Below are 13,200 nucleotides of genomic sequence, written 5' to 3'. Positions count from 1 at the left end.
GACACGTGAAAACATTCAATCTGTGGTACTCCAAGTGCTGCGGAGGTTTGACCTTCAAGACTGTCTTACAAAGTCTGCAATTGTTTACGGGCAGAGGCACGAGTGTAATTTCGGCACTGAGATCGCTGGTGCGCCAAAATTGTGCTGCGTAAATGCTCAACACTGTCCTAGAGAAGACAATTCGTGCTGACCAACGGGATGATGCAATTGTTCTTTCAGTTCTTCTCCGAGCCTGTCGATCCTAGGTTACAATCTTCAAGCGAACTGGCCCGCAGTGCCGTTTAGAGTTCTCGCTCAAAGGAGACGTCAAGACTAGGTGGAACAGCAAGCTAGTCACATTCTCATCAAATCTTCAGCAGTGGGACAAAACTGTTGCAGTTCTGACAGAGAAAGGCGAAACAAGCCGCGTCGACGACACAGAGAAAGGTACTTTGCAGTGTCTCTTAAACTTTCTTGGACCCTTCAAGGCGGCGAGTGATGCTCTGGAGTCATGATATCGTCCAACCCTCTATTTGGTGGTCGTGTGGCGAACGCGACTTCTGAAGCACCTAGAGAGAGGGGAAGTAACGATTCTGAGCTTGTGCAGGCGCTGAAAGATACGTGCTCCGGGCTCCTTCAAGAAAAACTGGAACTGTACAGCTTGCACAAGGTTGCTGTTTCTCACAACCTAAAAAGCCTGCGTCTGCTCGACGACTCAGAAAGGCGTTCCATACACAACGACGTCAGGAAGATGATGGGAGTTGCTACAGAACGTCGAGTGACGAAGGAAGATCAAGTCGACGATCGATGTCGAGGTTAGGCTCCGCTTCGGAACCCACTTCGAAGAGAAGAAGACATGAGAACGACGGGGGCACTCTGTCCGATTTTGAGGACACAGACGACGAAGTGGCAGACACAGCAAGTGACGAAGTCGACAATACATCCCCTTCAAAGGGATCCAGGAGACCGAATTAGATCTGCTGAAGTGGTAAAACTTGCGCCAACACGAGTTTCCTTACCGCACTCTCGTGGCGCAGGTCGTGCATGCCATTCCAGCAACAAGTGCACCAGCGGAGAGAGACATCTCATTGGCGAGTCTTGTAATTCAAGAGAGGCGAACAAGCTTGAGTCCGTCCATCGTTGACGATATCCTGGTCCTACACAGCAAGCTCGACAAGTGAAACGGAGCGTGTGGTGCGTTGTGGTGAGTGATCACCTCTCCTCTCTTACTTTTTAATTGTTTGACCGAACTAAAATGTCATAATGTTGTATACCCTTTGTTAACTTTTATGTTTGAAAAGTACGCGTCTGCTTAAAATGTTACGAAGCAAAAAAAAAAATATATATATATATATATATATATATATATATATATATCTCCTATGTGTGCGTTTTTTTTTTTGTTTTTTTTTTTTTTTTGGTGGAGTGTCGCGGACTCCTAGGGCGATCACATAACTGCGCACATTTTTCCAGCGACGCGAAGTGTCTCGGGAAGCCTGATAGCTTTTAATATAAAGACCATAAAACAGATGATAAAATGAAATCCACTGCGTATGGTGACCCGAAGATTTCTTTGGAGAAAACATAAAAAAACAGCCTAAAAATTGCTATTTTTTTTTTTTTTCATTCACACTTGATTTTATGATATACAATGAATGCCTGGATTGTGAGTCGGATGCGGTTCCACATTTTGCGGATATGGTTCAGATACGGATACAAAGTCTGCGGATGCGGATCGAATGCGGATAATCTGTTATCCGCGCAGGGCTCTACAGAGAACGACAGGGCGTCTCTTTCGAATGTCTCGGACCCCAGCACGCGCCCATTGCCTTCCGTTGTGCTTTGGCTGTGCGTGCGCGCTCGAGTTACACGAGACACCGCAGCGTTGTCGAAGGTAGGAAGCTATACCGACCTTCGTATCACTTATCACCCGGGCGAAAAATGCTGAGTCACTGAGCTGTGGACGCATGCGCAGCGTCCGAGATACCGCACAGCAGAGCAACAGCGCATGCCCAGAAGGCGTTCCACAGCCCAGCAGACAAAGATGGCAGCGCGCAGAAGGCGATTTGTGCAAAGGTCTATAGCGCTGGAGGCAAGACTACTGAAGCTCCTCCTTGCCGTTTTAAGTCTTGACCAAGTGGCCTTTCGAAAAAAAAAAAAAAACATAACCGAGGCGTCTATGCTGTTCCGCACATCAAGCCTAAAAGAGCCAATCACTGCTATTTACCGCAGGACACCGGTTAGGAAGATATGAGCTGGCCAAATAACCAGCACCGGTTCTCTGCGTCATTAGAGGGCCATCTTTTCCAACGAGGCGACAGTGATAGAATTCAAAGAAAAACCAAGCGCAAAACCTTTCCTTTTTTTAATCCAAGTCGAAAAGTCACTTTGCGCCGTTAATTTCTTGCGCCGGCGGAGGAGCATGCGTAAAATGTCCGCCGTGACGTTACGCTTCCGATGCTTGGCCCTCGTCACGTCGGCCGACTTTAGGTGAACCCAAGCCCCGTTCCCTTCCTCCTCTTCGTGAAACGTCGTCATCAACCCACGACCGCGTCAACTCGGCGATTGGGCCCGAGAGCGACGTCAAGCGTGCGTCGATGCATCGACACGAGCTCCCGCCGATAGCCGACGTCCAATGTGCGCCCGCGCCTGGCCGGAGTGCCGTGGCGTCAAAATGAACAGACAGGTACTCACAACCACGCAGGTGACAGACGACTTCCCCGGCACTGTCCGCGAGCGACCGATCTGCGCGCCGGAGCAGAACGCACGAATTCCCGGCGCTCTCGACTCGTGGGGCAGCAGCCGGCGCTCTTCTTTACCGCTGTTCTTGTTGTTTGCTCGGTTTCGTGCGTGCCGGCGGCCGCTCTGCTTTTATCTCTTATCGGGAGGTGCACTGTAAAAGCAAATGGCCGCCCTCCGTGACGACCCTGCCACAGGGGCCACGACGGTGCGAGAGGCTGCACGGCTCGGCCATTGGCCCGAACTCGTAATTTTTGGCGCCGCCCGACAAAAGCCGCGCGCGTGGAGTATGGAGCGGGCACAAGGAGAGGGCACCTCCTCGTCTGGCCAAAGCCCTGCCGACGATGTTGCGAAGGTCACTCTCTCGCAGTGCGTGCAGGGAGTGCACGAAGCCCGCAGAGAGACTGGACGCATCTCGCGACTTGTGCACGCAGCGCCAATCGAGACAATGGCCGAGATTCGAACCAGTCTGCTGGAGCGCCGGCACTTTGCGCGGGAGTGAGCGGGGATAAGGGATGAGCCAAGAGTCGCCCACGGTGCAATATTTGCAGCAACGGCCACCAGAGAGCTATAGCTCACTTTCTCCGAGTACCAGCCTAAGATAGCTATTCAATCGAGCGAATGTGCTCCATCTGAGTATAAAGTAAACTGACAAACAGATAAAGCTGTACGGCCCCGGCGAGCAAATAAAATCGTCGGGGCAAGGCGCGTGACACAGCTTCACGGGTATGCACTCCGGGGGTCAGCTGTCACGTGACTTGCTCCCACGCTGTAATTGACTCAACGGGGCCGTAGCTTCTACCGTTTATCCACTTATGACGCGCTGCGATACCGAGCATGACGTCGTCTCGAATTCGCGAGTCGCGCTCAAAAGTATATACATAGCCCCCCCCCCCCCCCCCCCTCCCCCAGCCTAAGCAAGTCTCCTTTTCTCCGGTAGCTCGGGCCCTGTATGCCGAACGTTGGCCGAATAGCTGGCATGCCGAGCTTTCGAAGGCCAACACCGTGTTGTATATACCGTGGTTGGCAGTCGTGGACGGAAATGGGCCATCTGCGCGTATCTGTCGGCGACTTTGAAATAAACCCCCTTACCCCCCCCCCCTCCCTTACCCCCCCCCCCCCTCGCCCCTCCCCAAACCCCTCAAAGAAAAAAAAAAAAAAAAAAAAAGAAGAAAACTATCGTTAGACAACGTTGCAGAAAATGGTCGGCTCCACTGCTCGTGAAGATTCGCAGCACCGATGGCGCTCGCGCGGCGCCGCTTTGAAGCCGTTAATCACCGATTCCTCAGGCTGATTTCTTCGCAGAACCAATTTGCGGACCGAGGAGGAAATTCACCTCACCGTGACCCTCAACGCTCGTGACGGAGCTTCTACGAAGTCGACGAGTTTGGTGCGTCGCGTGCCTTTCCCCGGGCGTCAAAGGCTGGTTCGCGTTACGGTATATAACGTACAACGGCCCATCGTAAATCGAGAGTTTGAGGGAACCGTTTTGGGACATCCGATACGGTGCGATGGGCCCTCCGGTACCAACTGCGCATGTGCGAGTCTTGTGCAATCTTACCGTAATGCGCCCTTCGAACTGTTAAGGGACGACCAACGGCCGACATCGACAGGCTCGCTTGGCTACCAAGATAGCTATTTTGTTGTCGGAGGAAGCGTGCCGAGGTTTCATATATGAATAAAATAACTCGTGGAAGTGCCTGGCAGGAGCGCCGTGGTTGACAGCAAGTGTATAAACTGGGATTCAGCAAATAAGAAAGAGAGTTCGGAACGAAACGCGACAGAACTTCCTGTTAAGAAATAATTTCACGTTTAGTAAATGCCAGACACGCACGCGCAGTAGCTCAATTGGTTACAGCGCTAGTTTCGGGCTGTTAGGAGAGCGAAGATTGGATGGTTCAAATCCGACTAACCTACGCTTTGATGCAACAGCGTACCAACTTGCCCAAGCATCCACATTATCAAGACTAACCTACGAAATGCTTTTTTTATGTTATTACATTTCGAGTTTTCATTATTTTTATACAAACAATGGGATGTGCATTTCGGTCATTTATTACCCGTTTCTGCCGCTGCCATTATGACTACGATGGTTATCTGTAGTGGCAATAAAGTGGACAACAGTCTTTTGCATCAAGATTGTCGATACTTACTTTCAAAATGTTTTATTAAATAATAATATGTGTACTAATGATAATCACATATATTTTAAAAAAAACGAGCCCTCAGAATACTGGGTGATAATTTACAAATGGCTACAGCAGAAGTCATAAGTTTTTCTTTTTTTTTTTTTTTTTCTTCTTCGTAGCCATACCGACGGCGCTACTACCGGTTTGCAGGCGTATGACCGTGATCGTCTGCATGCTATCTGCACCGTACGCGACCGCGAGAGCAACACGAGCGCCGAGGCAGTTGTGGTAGGCCAGTCTCCGCAGCCCGACCGCGAGGGCCTCGTCCCCTGACACCCGAACCCATCATTCAGAGGAGACATTCCAAGCTAAGTCTACGAAACACCTCCTTTGTCTTCCCTTCTACAATACTCTCAGTCAGCAGCGCCAGTCGGAGATGGGACAGATCCTCCTTCACGAACCTGAACTGCCGTATACGACGTCCTCCTTGTCCATCGACGCCAGGTCGAACGTGCCTAGCCGCCAACAAGCGTCTTCTCTTAGTGCGCAGAGAGTGGTTCAAAATAACTTTTTCTAAATTGTTTTCACTGAATAAAATGTCTTCGTGGTCAAAAAGATCGAGCGCCAGTGTTGTCGGAAAGCTCGTGTGTTTCTTTAGCAGACAAACATTTTAGAACCTCGCAGTGCCAGTGGTGGCAAGCCGTGGGGCGCCAGGTTTTGTATCACGAAAGCGCATTCATTTCAGTAAAAGAACAGACGAACTACATCACTCTGAAAAATGTCCGTGCGTCTACTTTCCCGCACAACACTCGGAGAGCCAATCACCGCAACTTACGGAGGCAGCTCAGCGAATGACGATGCCGAAACATATGTTTAGACCAAGAAACGCAGTCTGAGTTGTGACATTAAGCAATGCAAAACGTCACGCTTGCATTGCTTATCACGTTACAACTCAAACTGCGTTTCAGACGCACGGGCGTTTTTTTAGAGCGTAGATAAAGCTAGGTTCTCCATACTTCCTAAATGCAAATCTTATTTACTTCAGTTCCTGATATTTGAAAAGCCCCTTATACACAGGCACGCAAATATGGGTTTTATCGATGAGGCCGGTGCAGGTTTCCGTTGCCAGGGGGCGCGACCTGTACCGATCGTCTGCAACAGTCTGCGAATACGGCTCCCCCAAAGCCATTTCAAGGCACACGATCGGTCCACACGCCCGATCCACGGTATCGATCGTTTTTGTCTATCGATCGTATTTTGTTCCGGTTCCCTAAAACTTTCTAGCGTTTCCTTCGAAAGTCTGGACGGCGGACGCGAGGGAGGGGAGAGAAAATTTCCTCTCTTGCGCTTCAGACGACGAGGAGAGAAAACGCGCACATGTGCTAGTGCACGTTTCGGACTTTTTGTGCATAGACCCTTCCACCTAGAACGACTAAACACCGCGCATTTTTTAGCGGAAGAAGGAACCGATACCCTTCGATGAAACGGTCAAAATCATCTTGCTGCAGCGGTATATGCTCCACAAAAAACAATACAGAATTAGTGTACTAATGTTGTGCTTTCATGAAACGAAAACGTACAAGTATACACTGATCAGCCAAGACATTACGACCGCCCCTATACTGTGTGAATCAACGCGCCTCTAGCTGACGCGCCAACCGTGTTATCTACCACCTGCTGATGCGGATTGAAGTTAACGGCTGCCGGGATATCAGAGGGATCATTTCGTAGACTCCGTGTCTATGGACTGGGAAAGGCTGCTGATTCAGGCGACTCTGACAAAGGACAGATCGTAATGGCCAGACGGCTCGGACAAAGTATCTCGGAAACTGCGAAGCTCGTCGGGTGTTCGCGAGCTGTCGTCGTCAGCACCTATCATGCCCGGGTCCCACTAGAGCGACAAACAGAAACAAACCACAGCGACACAAGCAACATGCTCGCGATGGTACTTTTGGCAGGCGTTTAGTCGTTCGGTGCTCGTGAAGTAAGCACGAGTGATTGCAAGCCTGCCAAAGATACCCTCGCGTGCATGATGCTCGTGTTTGAGCGTAGCCTCCTTTATTCTACAAAGCCTGTCAAATCGTGAAAGACTCTAGAGAATAACGACGGTGAAACTGTTCATGGGCGTACCAACCAAGGGGGGGGGGGGGGCTTACCCCTCTCCCCAGTTCTCAGACTGTGTGTCGTTTGGGGGGGGGGGGGGGTGTAGGAGGCAAGGCATATGTTCTGTCCCCCCCCCACGAAACAGCCGCCACTGGGCAGGGCAAACACTGGCCGGCGGCGCCCAAGGGGTACCAACATGGGCACCGCCCCCGGCCCTGGGGAGGGGGGGGGGGTCTGGTTTACACCCCCCCCCCCCCCTCAAAAGCAAGTTCGTACGCCACTGAAACTGCTGGTAGGCGTGGAGGCGTTGCACATCCATGCCCCACCCCAGAATGTGGACGTCGGAGGCTTTCCCGCTTAATAAAACAAAATAAGATTTTTTTTTTTTTTACATTTGGTTTATTTGACAGTTAGATACAATGGAGGTCAAAGTACACGTGTTTCTGAACACATATGTTTATTGGACTTCGTTGGATAGAAGACTCCGCAGCAGGTGGCTGTTTTGCGTGCCAAAGGCGAATAAACGCGGCGTAGGTGGTCACAAGGTTTTGGCTGATCTACAAAAATCAATGAAAGAATAAAAACACTTAGGGACAAGGACAGACAGCACCGTTATTTCAATAGCTAGAGCCACTAAATAAGCTACGCTTCAGACTAACAACCCTTCAGCCATATTGGTGTTTAACATCATGGTGGCCAGTAATCTGAAGCTTATCTGAATCGCAGGAAACGCTTTTCCGTCCCCCAGAAATGCTAAAACAGTTCGCGACAGAGCGAAACGAACACCGGATCTAAACCTGAAGAATACGCATTTTTTTAGTTGTGGCGATACACATTTCCGTCTGCTCTACGGCAGCGCCCACTAGCAGATCGGGGAACGGTGTGCCGATACTCTAAACATAGCTCATTTAGTGGCTCTACAACTAGCAACCAACGTTACTGCTAGCAACACGCATTTACTGATGTCTCCTTCAATGAGTGTACTGTCCCTCACAACTCCTTAAACCGAAGAAGATAGAAGGGCAAGAAAGGAAAAGGGAATCAAAAAGAGAAAAAAAGAATAAAGAAAAAAAAAACATTTGATTAATTTATTTCTGACTTCAGGTAGTTGATCTCAATCTTGGACAGCCCAAGAGAAGGAGCAGCGATGTTGTTTTAGTCACCAGCTATTCCTGATAGGCTTCAATATTCTCTCGGCCGAGTTTGTTCTTGTGCTTTCCAATTATGCTCGTGTCCTGTAATCGAGACCTAAAGGATTGCTGGTGACGAAAACAACATCACTGCTCCTTCCCTTGGGTTGCCCAAGGTTGAGCTCAACTACCTCAAACCAGAACTGAATTAGTCGGTAACAGGTCAAGAAGGAAGTGAAAGCTCCTCCCACCTCTTTCCACTTTAGCAGAGTGAACGCTGGAGAGGAGGCGACCTCCTCTCCGGCATTCGCTCTGTTCAAGTGGAAAGAGGTGGGAGGGGCTTGCACATCGCTGTCACGAACATAGTCAATGCTTTTTTGTGTTTCTTTTTTTTCTCTCTCATTTTTTTTTTTTCCTTGTTTTTTAGAGCGCAGGTTTTAGGCACCCGTTTCAGGCTTGAGCGGCGTCGCCGTCGCCGTCACCGTGTCCGTCGACGTAACACATCGGCGTGACGCGTCGCCGTCGCCGTCGGCGTAGCCGCGCGGTGCATTATGAAAAACGTCCCATAATGCACCGCGCGGGAGGGAGGAGGGAGTGGGGGATGAGGAAAAGGAAAGGAGGAGGAGGGGGAGTAGGAAGGGGGAGGAGGAGAAGAAGAGAGGGAGGAGGCGAGGAGCACGGGAGAAGTAGATGAGCAGGGAGAAGTAGAGGGTACGGATAAGGAGGAGGGACATACCCTTCCCCTTCGTCCCCTCCCCTCCACCTCCTCAAAAGCTGCGCTCTAATACGGCGTTACACGTTGTAAACGTCTCATATTTTTCTCATTTCTTAATCTCGGGGATTTCTTCGTCTTCCGGATGTTTTTCATGTATCTCCTTGAGTTTAAGAAGTTGGGAGGGACAGTGTACGCATTGAAAGAGACATCAGAAAATGTTTGGTGCTAGTTGGAATAACTGTGCAGTCTGTCCACGTCCCTGGGTGTCCTTATTCATTCATCGATTCTCGCATTTTCACCAAACTGCTCCTTGATCTTTGTTTCAATATCTAAAATGCACTTTTATTAGAATTTTTGTGCACTTCATATGTCAGCGGTGATGTCCGCGCGTCAATCCAGTCTGCCAACCACCGTGTGAGTATTAAATGTACGTTTAACATTCTAAAACCCACATACTCGAAGGATATTTTCCTAAATGTTTCATAAAAGTGCAAAATTAGTATACGTTTTACGAAGGGTAGGCTACTCCGAAGGTGCTGTTCTCGGCGCCACAACCGCCTAAACCTATTTTATGCATCTGCCACTAGGTGGCGTCTTTACAGGGAAAAGGTCCACACACAGTCAACGGGTTCACGTCGCCTTCTATCCCCCTTGTGGTGAACACATTCCGCTGAGCAATCTCGACACCTCCCTGCAGCCCGTGTTGTCAGATTGTGGACATGAAAGATCCCCACATCAAAAAGTCCCTTTTCATCCTATACTCGCAAGCAAAGATGTACATATCTAAAACTCCTTGCAGACTGCGACCCGAGTGCACACTCTATTAATGTGGCGGAGGGAAGCTAGGCTGAAGACCCCAATAATGCCGCTGAAACACTGAGCACGTGAGGCCTCGTGCCATGGTGTCCTTTAGCCGACCGAATTTTTAATCCCAATCGTTCCCTGGAATTCCTGCAATCCGAAACTCATATAAGCTTCTTTTTTTCTATTATTCTTTTTTTTTTTTTTTTTTTTTTTTTTTACACGAAAGACAATCTGAGCTTTGACTCCAAGCATTAGATGCTCAGATAGTATTTTCGGGTGAAAAGGTAATCTAGACATCTGCGCGGGCTCGGGTGTAGCCCGAAAACCTGAATCCGACCCAACTCTCGGGCACGGCTCGGGTCAATACATGAGCACCTTGTTCGGGCTCGGATCGGGCCAGAATTTAGGTCTCAGGACTCGACAACCCGACCTTGCTAAATCTAGAAATGCGATTAACATCAAATGCGGTATACTACCTCATAAGAGGTATGAACGTGCATATCGGAAACGGAGTGCAAGTAACTTATAAAGCAGAAAGTGTCAACGCAGGTTGATTATGGTGGCATGTAAGAGCTGCCAACGTTAAACTATCCTCTGCGATCAATTTCGATTGTGACTGCTTGTCGCGCCGCTGGTTTTTGTTTCCAATTTGGCACGACTCGCGTTCTTAATTTCATTCGTGGGAATTATCAAATGATGCCAACACAACTCTTCTGCATTTATAAATTGTACTTTCCCTAACAGTTCACTTACAAGTAAAATAGATTACTGTGTGTCCTTTCATTAACTTGAATAAATTGTGGAATTTCGTAAATCAAGCCTGTCTTCTGATTTCCACGCGATCATTAAAGACACGGTTCCTGAATGCGAATAAATGAAATCGTTTACATTTTTGTTAAAACAGGGTATTATTCTAAGCAGAAGGAAATTGGGTTTGTACACTCTAAGAAATGCCAGGGCGTCTACTTACCCACCAAACACTCGAAGAGCCAATCTCTGCGATCTACAAAATCAGCTCAGCGAATGATGAGGCGGAACATCCGTTTAGACCTAAAAATGAAGTCTGCGCTGTGGCATCACGCAATGCAAGCATGACGTTTTGCATTGCTTAATGCCACAGCGCAGACTTAATTTTGAGGTCTAAACAAATGTTCCACCTCATCATTCGCTGAGCTGATTTCGTAAATCGCAGAGATTGGCTCTTTGAGTGTTTGGCGGGTAAGCAGACGCGCAGGCATTTCTTAGAGTGTAGGGAATCGTGGAGTGTAAATAGAAGGTAAAACTTAATCGAAAATATGCAGATAAATGAAGAGTACTGATCGAATGAAATAATCGTTTACGAAGCCGTCGAAAGTCAAAATCGTTTTGGCGGCGCCGGGATTCAAACTCCGGATTTCCTACTTAATGGTCAAATATGCTAGCCACTGTACACACACACAAAAAAAAAATGGGGAGTCAAATGTGGGAATTTTTTCCGCACTATCGTGGCTAAGGCAGGTATACTAACGCAGAATGTGTTTTGTGTCTCCGAACATCGAATCAAGACTAAATTACGGGCCTGCTCTCATCTGCGTGATCGTCAATCCTAGTCTAGACCACGATTCAACTTGCTGTTAACTTACAACCTTGCTTCCCCTTTGGTCAGCGTCAGATTCACAACGAAAAGGTGCTGGATTCGACCGCAACAAACAATTGCTCTATTTTTTTTTCCCCTTTCTTTTTGAGTTTTTGAGTGACGGTTACAATTCTGCCTCCAAGAATGACGTACATTCTTTTCAGAAAACGCTAGGAGCCAGCCGGCCATAAAACATACTCTTTGCTTAAAATTAAAAAAAAAAAAAAAGAAAAAAAAAAGGTAGGTTCGGATTGGGTTGGGGTCGGGCTCGCGTTAAAAATTACAGTCGGGCTCGGACCGGGTTCGGGCCGGCGTCCACGAACCATAGTCGTGCTCGGATCAGGACTTAATCGGGCCGGGTTGGATCGGCCCTCAAAATCCCGGCCACATCTGATCTCCAATCTGAGCCTCGACATGCCCTGCAGGTTCTAGTGATTGGGTATGCTCCGCGGGAAAGAATAGGCGTGGCTTTTTTTTTTCTTTCTTTTTAATTTGAAACGACTATAATTGGTTGGCGGCGTGTACGCACAGAGCCAACTCAAAATAAAAATAATAATAGTAATAATGCGGAGAGCAAGTCGTCTGCTTCTTGCGCAGGAGTTACTGTAACGTCAGAACGACGCAGAGTTCTGATTGGCTATGATTGGAAGGAGAGTGAGTAGATCTCAATGTTAGATTCCTTTAGGTCTACCCACTGTTTTTTTTATTTTTTTTATTTAGCCAATAAGATCTTGGCGTTCGGACATCGTCGCAAACCCTAGGCAAGAACCAGACGAACTTGCGCTCCGCATAACAATTCCTCATCTTCGTCCGAAAAATAAAAAAGGGTAAAAAAAAAACTGCTAACACAACTTGACAATATCCCTGCAGCAACGCTCGGCAACACAGTGCATGGTACGGTTTCAACCAATTCAATATCAATATAATCCATTCCGGAAAAATAAAAAAAAAATCATTAAAACCCCACATGCAATTGTTGAATCGTTTGTATACTTATTTGGACTGCGGTGGGAAGTAGTCTGTCTTGAATTGGCGTTTGGTGTCTTCGCTGATGAACAATGTAGCCAATCTTTCACGAACGCACGCCAGTACGATTCTCAGGCAGAGGGAGGAAAATGAAAACAAAAAAGAACTTCGTGATTGAATTTTTCCAACCGGACCTATCTGTTTTTTAAACTGGACCCGCCTAAGACGAATCGGTCAAAACAACTGGAAGATTACGAAAAATAGACACAACGCCACAGGTTGCTCTCATAAAACGGAAGATTTCAGTATAACATTTACCTTGAGCTGTTTTCCGGCTCGAGATTATATATATAGGGTGCCTGAAATAACCAGGCTTGCTCTAAAAAGGGCAGTAAAAAACCGCGCTTGCACGTAGCAATCTAAAATTTTCGTCAAAGGTGTATTTCACGTGTGGGTTTTATGCTGTAAAATTACAAAGTGTAGCTCCCTTTCTGTGAAAAATACAGCCAAAAAACTTGCCAGGGTCAACGGCGGACGGCGACGCGCATACGTCCGAGTTAAGTGGCGGGGCGCGTTCGGACCACGTATATACAGATGGCACTACCTCCTTATCGAGACTGCTCGAGACAACCGTGGTCTATTACAATGAACACAGTCTATTTGTACTGTAAGTCGTTTAAAAATAAACGCGGACAATGATAGCAAAACTTGACGTAACAAGGATAAAAGAAAACGCGGTTGCGTAACAACGGCGCCAACGGCCCTCTTGCTGCCGACGGATGTCGTCTGCTTTCTCTCGCTGGTCTGCTACACCTACCGACGCCGCTCGAATACGTGCGCAAAACGCGCCCCACCACTCGATTCGGTTGTTTGCGTCGCCATTCGCCACTGACCCTGGCAAGTTTCTTGGCTCTATTTTTTTTTTTTTTTACAAAAAGGGAGCTACGCTTTGTAATTCTGCATAATAAAAGGGACCTTTGAAATACACCTTTGACAAAAAGATTAGATCGCTACGTGCAG

General features: G+C 48.0%; 1 protein-coding gene across 4 annotated transcripts in view; it reads right to left on the bottom strand.

Moving 5' to 3' along the window:
- The window catches only part of LOC8033729 (rho-related BTB domain-containing protein 1), a 179,503-nt gene that overhangs the window by 110,152 nt on the left and 56,151 nt on the right, over window positions 1-13,200 (bottom strand). Inside the window, exon 1 of one of the 4 annotated variants that reach the window (XM_042287115.1) lies at window positions 2,674-2,892. The exons of the other annotated variants lie outside the window; for them this stretch is intronic. The gene's annotated coding sequence lies outside the window, so the exon portion shown is untranslated. Of the gene's footprint in view, window positions 1-2,673; window positions 2,893-13,200 lie in introns of those variants that run through there. 4 annotated transcript variants of the gene reach the window in all.

Source organism: Ixodes scapularis, unplaced genomic scaffold (genome assembly GCF_016920785.2).
Source record: "Ixodes scapularis isolate PalLabHiFi unplaced genomic scaffold, ASM1692078v2 PGA_scaffold9__187_contigs__length_104089568, whole genome shotgun sequence".
Classification (NCBI taxonomy): Eukaryota; Metazoa; Arthropoda; class Arachnida; order Ixodida; family Ixodidae; genus Ixodes; species Ixodes scapularis.
Note: the sequence above shows the minus strand (reverse complement) of the source record. Positions and strands in the feature narration are given on the sequence as shown.